Genomic DNA, 6,289 nt, shown 5'->3' on the forward strand with positions numbered 1-6,289 from the left:
TCTGGGACTTCCTGTAAGTGGCTGTCCTGGTTTCAGCAGGGATAGAGTTAACCGGGTGGGGGGGAGTGAGCCAGCGGCTGCGTGGTGTTTAGTTGCTGACTGAGGTTAAACCACGACACGGCCCCAATACTGAGCCCTGGGGAACACCGCTTGTGACCAGCCACCAACTGGATTTAATTCCATTCACCACAACTCTTTGGGCCCGGCCATCCAGACAGTTGTTTACCCAGGGAAGAGTATGCCTGTCCAAGCCATGAGCAGCCAGTTTCTCCAGGAGAATGCTGTGGGAAGTGGTGCCAAAGGCTTTACTGAAGTCCAGGTAGACCACATCCACAGCCTTTCCGTCATCCACTAGGCGGGTCACCTTGTCATAGAAGGAGATCAGGTTAGTCAAGCAGGACCTGCCTTTCATAAATCCATGCTGACTGAGCCTGATCACCTGGTTGTCCTGTACGTGCCATGTGATGGTGCTCAAGATGATCTGCTCCATAACCTTACCTGGCACCGAGGTCAGACTGACAGGCCTGTAGTTCCCTGGATGCTCCTTCTGGCCCTTTTCGTAGATGGGCGTCACATTTGCTAACTTCCAGTCAGCTGGGACCTCCCCGGTTAGCCAGGACTGCTGATAAATGATGGAAAGTAGCTTGGTGAGCACTTCTGCCAGCTCCCTCAGTACCCTTGGGTGGATCCCATCAGGCCCCATAGACTTGTGTACTTCATTCCCCCAGCTGTAATGTGGGGCAATACTTACTAAACCATCTGCCACTTCATTTTTTGGAAACAGATGCCTCATTCTGACATGGTAGAGCCAGCAGAGTGATGGAATTTGATGAAGGAGTATTTAATGAACTTATGAACATTGAGAAATCAATGAGAGGGAACCAAGTTTCACTTACTGTAAAGTCTGATTTTCATTTGGACCGGCCAGGAAAGCCAATATTTTAACTAGTGGTGACACCTCTTGAAAATACTTCCAATTTTTTAACTACTCCAGTGAATGTTTGGTGAGAAATCTGTATCTTTAAAAAAAATCCTCACTGTGTAAAGTTAATGCAAATGGCAGCTGGTCGAGGATTCACACGTTATGGTTTACTTTTAAAATACACTTGTATTTCAAATAAAGACAGTTCTTGGCCACTGTTCATGTCATTAACAGCTTTAAAAGCCTTGGGCCATCCTCTGTGAGCAAACACAGGGTATCTGCAAATTGTAATAATGGAGAACAGACCCACATTTTGTTTACTTCAGCAGCTTCTGACCATTGTGCATGCTAGACACATCAGAAAGGTTCTGACTGATACTAGAAAAGACTTCTAAACGAGAGGCCCACAGTTTTCCCTTAAAGCATCACTTTTTTCTTAGTCCTCCAGGCTATCAGTTTATTGAAACCGCTATCTTAAAAGTATGTGTTATTTTTCTTTATTGGGTGCACTGCAGTCTAAAATTGTGGGCCAGCAGAGTTAGGTAAGAGGTAGGTGAGTGCAGATTTTCTCCACTGTATTGCAGAACCAGCGAGGTAAAATATATAAATACAAAGGAGCCTGCTTCACATAGAATAAATGTTCCAAAATAGAGCTTTTATAAGTCAGAAACAAATCTGTCTCAAGTTAATAAAAACCAAGAGCAGTCTGATTTTGATGTAAACTTTGTGGCTTGTTATGTTGATGATGTCTATAAAGCGCATTTTTAAAATTATTTATTGTAAATGTGTTTACATAAGTATTTTTTTAAAAAATCTGAAAACGAAAGTAGCAATTAAGCTGTTGATAGTTGAGAATATTTTGTCTGGTTGTAAATTTCTCAGTTAGCCAAGCAGGTTCGCATGTGGGCAATAATAGTCTGTGAAGCACAGTCTCACTCTGATGCTTTTAGTAACAGGATTAACTATATTCTTTTGCATGCCACTGGTAGAATTAATAATATAAAATGAAGTTGTTCCAATATTGCAATGAAATCTAAACCCATAATAATTTCCAATAATAAAACCACTGCTGCACTATACTGCAATAATTGTGTTTAGCATTTTGCAGGCATTAATATTAGCTTGTGGCTGACAGGTTTAATTTCATGGCTGTGAGAAAATGCAAGAATTATTTCAAATACATTAATTATGTTTTTATCATCTGAAGAGGGATATTTTTTCTATAAGCACTTTTCACATGGAGGTCCAACATAAACATTTTTCTTTCTTTCAGCAAAGTGATGAGGTTTAATGAGAGAAATTAAGAGATGAAAAAGCTTATTAGGTCATTTAATTCTTACTGCTGCCAGTACAGAATTTTCCTTTACATATTTCAGTGTTTTGCCCATCTATATTAAATTACTTGTGCAACAGGGATTCCACCACTTCTCACGAGAGGCTTTTCTACAGCCTCATAGATCTTAGCCTCAGAAAATATTTCTTTATACTTGGTATAAAATTAAAACAAAGTTTAGGCCATGACTCCTAACCACTTCCCTGCCTGCTGTAGTCCTGCCTGGAATACTTCACAGCTGGCTGAAAACTCAGTCCCTCGCTAGCCCATCCTTCCCCACCATCTATAAGGTAGGGCTGCAGTGGGGTTCCAGGCAAGAAAACAGGTGGGTTCATGCTGTTTTCATCACCTTCTGCAGAAAAGTGGTTTGGAAAAGGCTCCTGTCCTTCCCATGCAGTTTACAGCAACAAGATTTTTATAGTAAGCATGAAGCCAGCATTTGTACTGTCTAGTGAACTTCATGACATTCATTTCACCTAACTTCAGGCGCTTTCATCGGAGCTTGTTACTCAAGAGTCCCCTTCTGATCAACAGAGAGAAATCTCTCTGACTCTACAAGGAAGCCTTGGGTGACCTGATCTTTGTATTTAATCAAAGAAGGCCACCTTGACACCCTACGCAAGGATACAATCTTCATTAACAGAAGAGGAAAATATTCTAAGCTGGCCAAGTTGGGAGATATTCTTCTAATTGTCATGGCATCATCTAGTAAATATTTTTAACTTTAATGTATGCATTTTTGTTCTTAGAAATGATACTTGAATGGGCGAACAGGCAAAGGAAGGCAGAAATTAGTACAGTAACATCAGCTGATCATTAATTTGATGAATTAGATATAAAGTTATTTATGTTCAAGAAAAATGCTATTCACTGGACATTGCTGTTAATAACATCCCACAGGCTACAGCCGAAGCAGTATCAACTGATAATATATCATTTAACACTAAAGGTGAAGCCTTATTAGTTATTTAAAATAGAATTTGATCACAGGTTTGACTGAAGATATTGACTTAAAAATCAAGTGAGAACATACAACTACAAGCAAGACCTTCTATAATCAAGTTTAAAATTAAGCTAGTAAGCTAAGAATGAATGATTTGATAGGATTTGTAAATATAAGTCAGTCTGGCTGTGGCTAGCCTGAATGGGGATTCATGTTCAAACAATACAGACATCACCAACGACAGTCTCTGAATTTCATTTACGTGTACTTCTAGTGGGACAAAATAAAGATTTTCAAAGATTTGAATTTTCTCTGTGTAGTGAAACTACTCAAGTAATAATTCAGATTTAGATAAAGTGAAAGACAAGTAAGAGGACTTTCTAATTGGTTTGTGCTGGGAATAAAAGATACCATTTAAATGATACAATACTCATAAGAGATTTGATCTTCTGTACACATTCCACTGAAGATGTAGGATTATCTTTCCAGCAAATTATTTATTTGGAGAGACAAAGAACAGACTGTTACTCAGCCAGTGAGGTACTTATGTTAATATTTACACAGCAATAGGAGTTTCACTAGATGGTCGTATGGAGGCAAGGAGTCCAAGCTCAAAGGAGCCCTAATCTTAGTATCAGTATGCAGGTAATCCTTCTTCTGCTCCATCACAGATTCTGATGCCTCACTAACCAGGGAAAAAAATAGTTTAATTCCTTCCTTTCCTTGTACAGGAGTAAGACCAATGATAACAACAATGCCCAGTTTTTGTGGCAGAAACAGCAAGAGGGTGGGCACTGTTTTTGAGAACTATTACTGCACTATGTTTATTAGTATTGAAAAAAGCAAAGATTTATCTTTATGGAGTGCAAAACCAGTTTGCAGTCGCTCCATTCTCTTCAAATTATGTATCCATAATACAGTTCAACAAATATGAATATATGAAAATATGTTGCAAATATTTTTCTTGCACTCTCCATAAAAAGGTTAGTGTATGTACTGTATTTTTTTCTTGAGGGAAACAGATGTCAGGAACTAGGTACCTTACTGTTGCCATAAATGTCCTCTCTCTCTCTGAAAGCTTTGTTTATTCCTCTTACACAGTTTCTCACTTCCTTTTCATTCTCTCTTTGACATCAGTTTATCTTTGAATTCAGATTCTTAACTTGAACATGCTCTTCGGAAGTATGACATGCTGTTATTATCAAATAAGTGTGCTATTACCAGATGAGAGAACCTTCCGTTACCCTGAATGACTGCTTACAAGAGGAAGGGTTTAAATCACAGGGACTGGGGTGATTTGTAAGGCTAGATTACTGTCAACTGCTTACACATTTTAAAAATACATTCCTTTAAACAAACGGCATATGCGTTTTTTTTTAAGAAGTCAGTAAGGCGGACTTCTCATTTTCCAAAAGCCTTCTGGATTCTTTCAGTCTGCTGCCTTTTCACATCAACATAATATGACATTCACATAATACAACAAAAGTCAAAACCTTACATAAAGATTTTAGGTTTAAATTGTCCAAATGCACAAAACGATAATTAAAAATACATTTTTCAAAGAGCATATAAACAGTGTATGAGCATATAGAGCAAGAATATGTTATTTTTTTCACATATAATTCGATAATGAAGAGTAAATATGCATGTTCTATGGAAACAATTTTGAAAAACAAGTTTTAAAGGCCTTGCTAGAGCTAGTTGCTACACATGAGCATGCAAGTTATTTCATTCAGTTTCAAACTGATGGTAACCTGTTTAAACATGTGCTGTATTATGTTTTGCCCAGTATGGGAGATAGACAGGGCACAGCACTTAAGACTGTCAAAGATATTCAGCAGTTGTAAGATTCTTACCATTAGCTGTAATTTCCATGTTAATTTTGAACTCATGCTATTTGAGTTTAAGATGTAATTACACTTGTTACCAGCTAAAGTTTGCTGTCATCACCTAACTCTGAAGAGAATGAGCACAGCCTTTGGGCACTATAGCCAAACAATACAAAAATGTTAAGGAGGAAGGACATATAGCAACTATTCTTCATAATCCTGGGACTCACTTCCTACTTCTGTATGTGGATGATTCATCTTTCAAAGATTAAAATAACATTCATTATTAAAAAATGGTCACAGTGAAAGAAACTACCATCTGTCCTACAAACAGGAACTTAACACTGTGAGAATCTTCTTAGATATCTGCATACAATATTTGTAGACTACAGTTTTATAGATATTTGTGTATTCTACTTTAGATATCCCTTGAAAATTTGGATTGATAAAGGAAATCACTATAAAAGTAATGAAACAGTAAAAACTAAGAAGCATTTTGTTTTTAAGGTAGTTTTGGCATGTGGAAGTGATAATGACAGGAATTTAAAAAAATGTTCATTCATGTTATTATTATTGCTCAAGATGTGACATCATGAAGACCCGATCTAAATTAATATGACCAATTATATCTTAGTACAGTGGCATCTACAACATAATAAGCATATACATATACACAGATATAAGTATGTATATATAAAAATATATAATTTCTTTTAATGTTAATATAATCTCAGTCAAAAAGCCTTGAGCAGATGTTATGTAACAAAAGTGGGATATCAAAATAAGTCTATAAGTGGAAAACATGGTCACGTTAAATGTCAGATTAACTGAGAAAAGACATCCCAAGTTTAGCCAAGGCAGCCTGAGAAAGCCAATCCAGTCAGTGCCTACAAAGTAAGCAATGAAGCTGACATATTTGATGGAGTGACTACATCAGTGGACATGGGAAGGGCTACAGGTGTCGTCTATCTGGACCTCTGCAAGGCCTTTGACACGGTCCCCCACAACATCCTTCTCTCTAAACTGGAGAGGTATGGATTTGATGGGTGGACTGTCCGGTGGGTGAGGAATTGGTTAGATGGTCGCATCCAGAGGGTAGTGGTCAACGGCTCAATGTCCAGATGGAGATTGGTGACGAGTGGTGTCCCGCAGGGGTCCGTATTGGGACCGGTACTGTTTTAATATCTTCATCGATGACATAGACAGTGGGATCGAGTGCATCCTCAGCAAGTTTGCAGATGACACTAAGCTGAGTGGTGCAG

General features: G+C 38.1%; 1 protein-coding gene across 1 annotated transcript in view; it reads right to left on the minus strand.

Moving 5' to 3' along the window:
* MCPH1 (microcephalin 1) overlaps positions 1 to 6,289 on the minus strand; it is a 183,353-nt gene that overhangs the window by 25,644 nt on the left and 151,420 nt on the right. The gene's annotated exons all lie outside the window — the stretch shown is intronic.

This window comes from Pygoscelis adeliae, unplaced genomic scaffold, assembly GCF_000699105.1.
Source record: "Pygoscelis adeliae isolate BGI_AS28 unplaced genomic scaffold, ASM69910v1 Scaffold57, whole genome shotgun sequence".
NCBI classification, from domain to species: Eukaryota; Metazoa; Chordata; class Aves; order Sphenisciformes; family Spheniscidae; genus Pygoscelis; species Pygoscelis adeliae.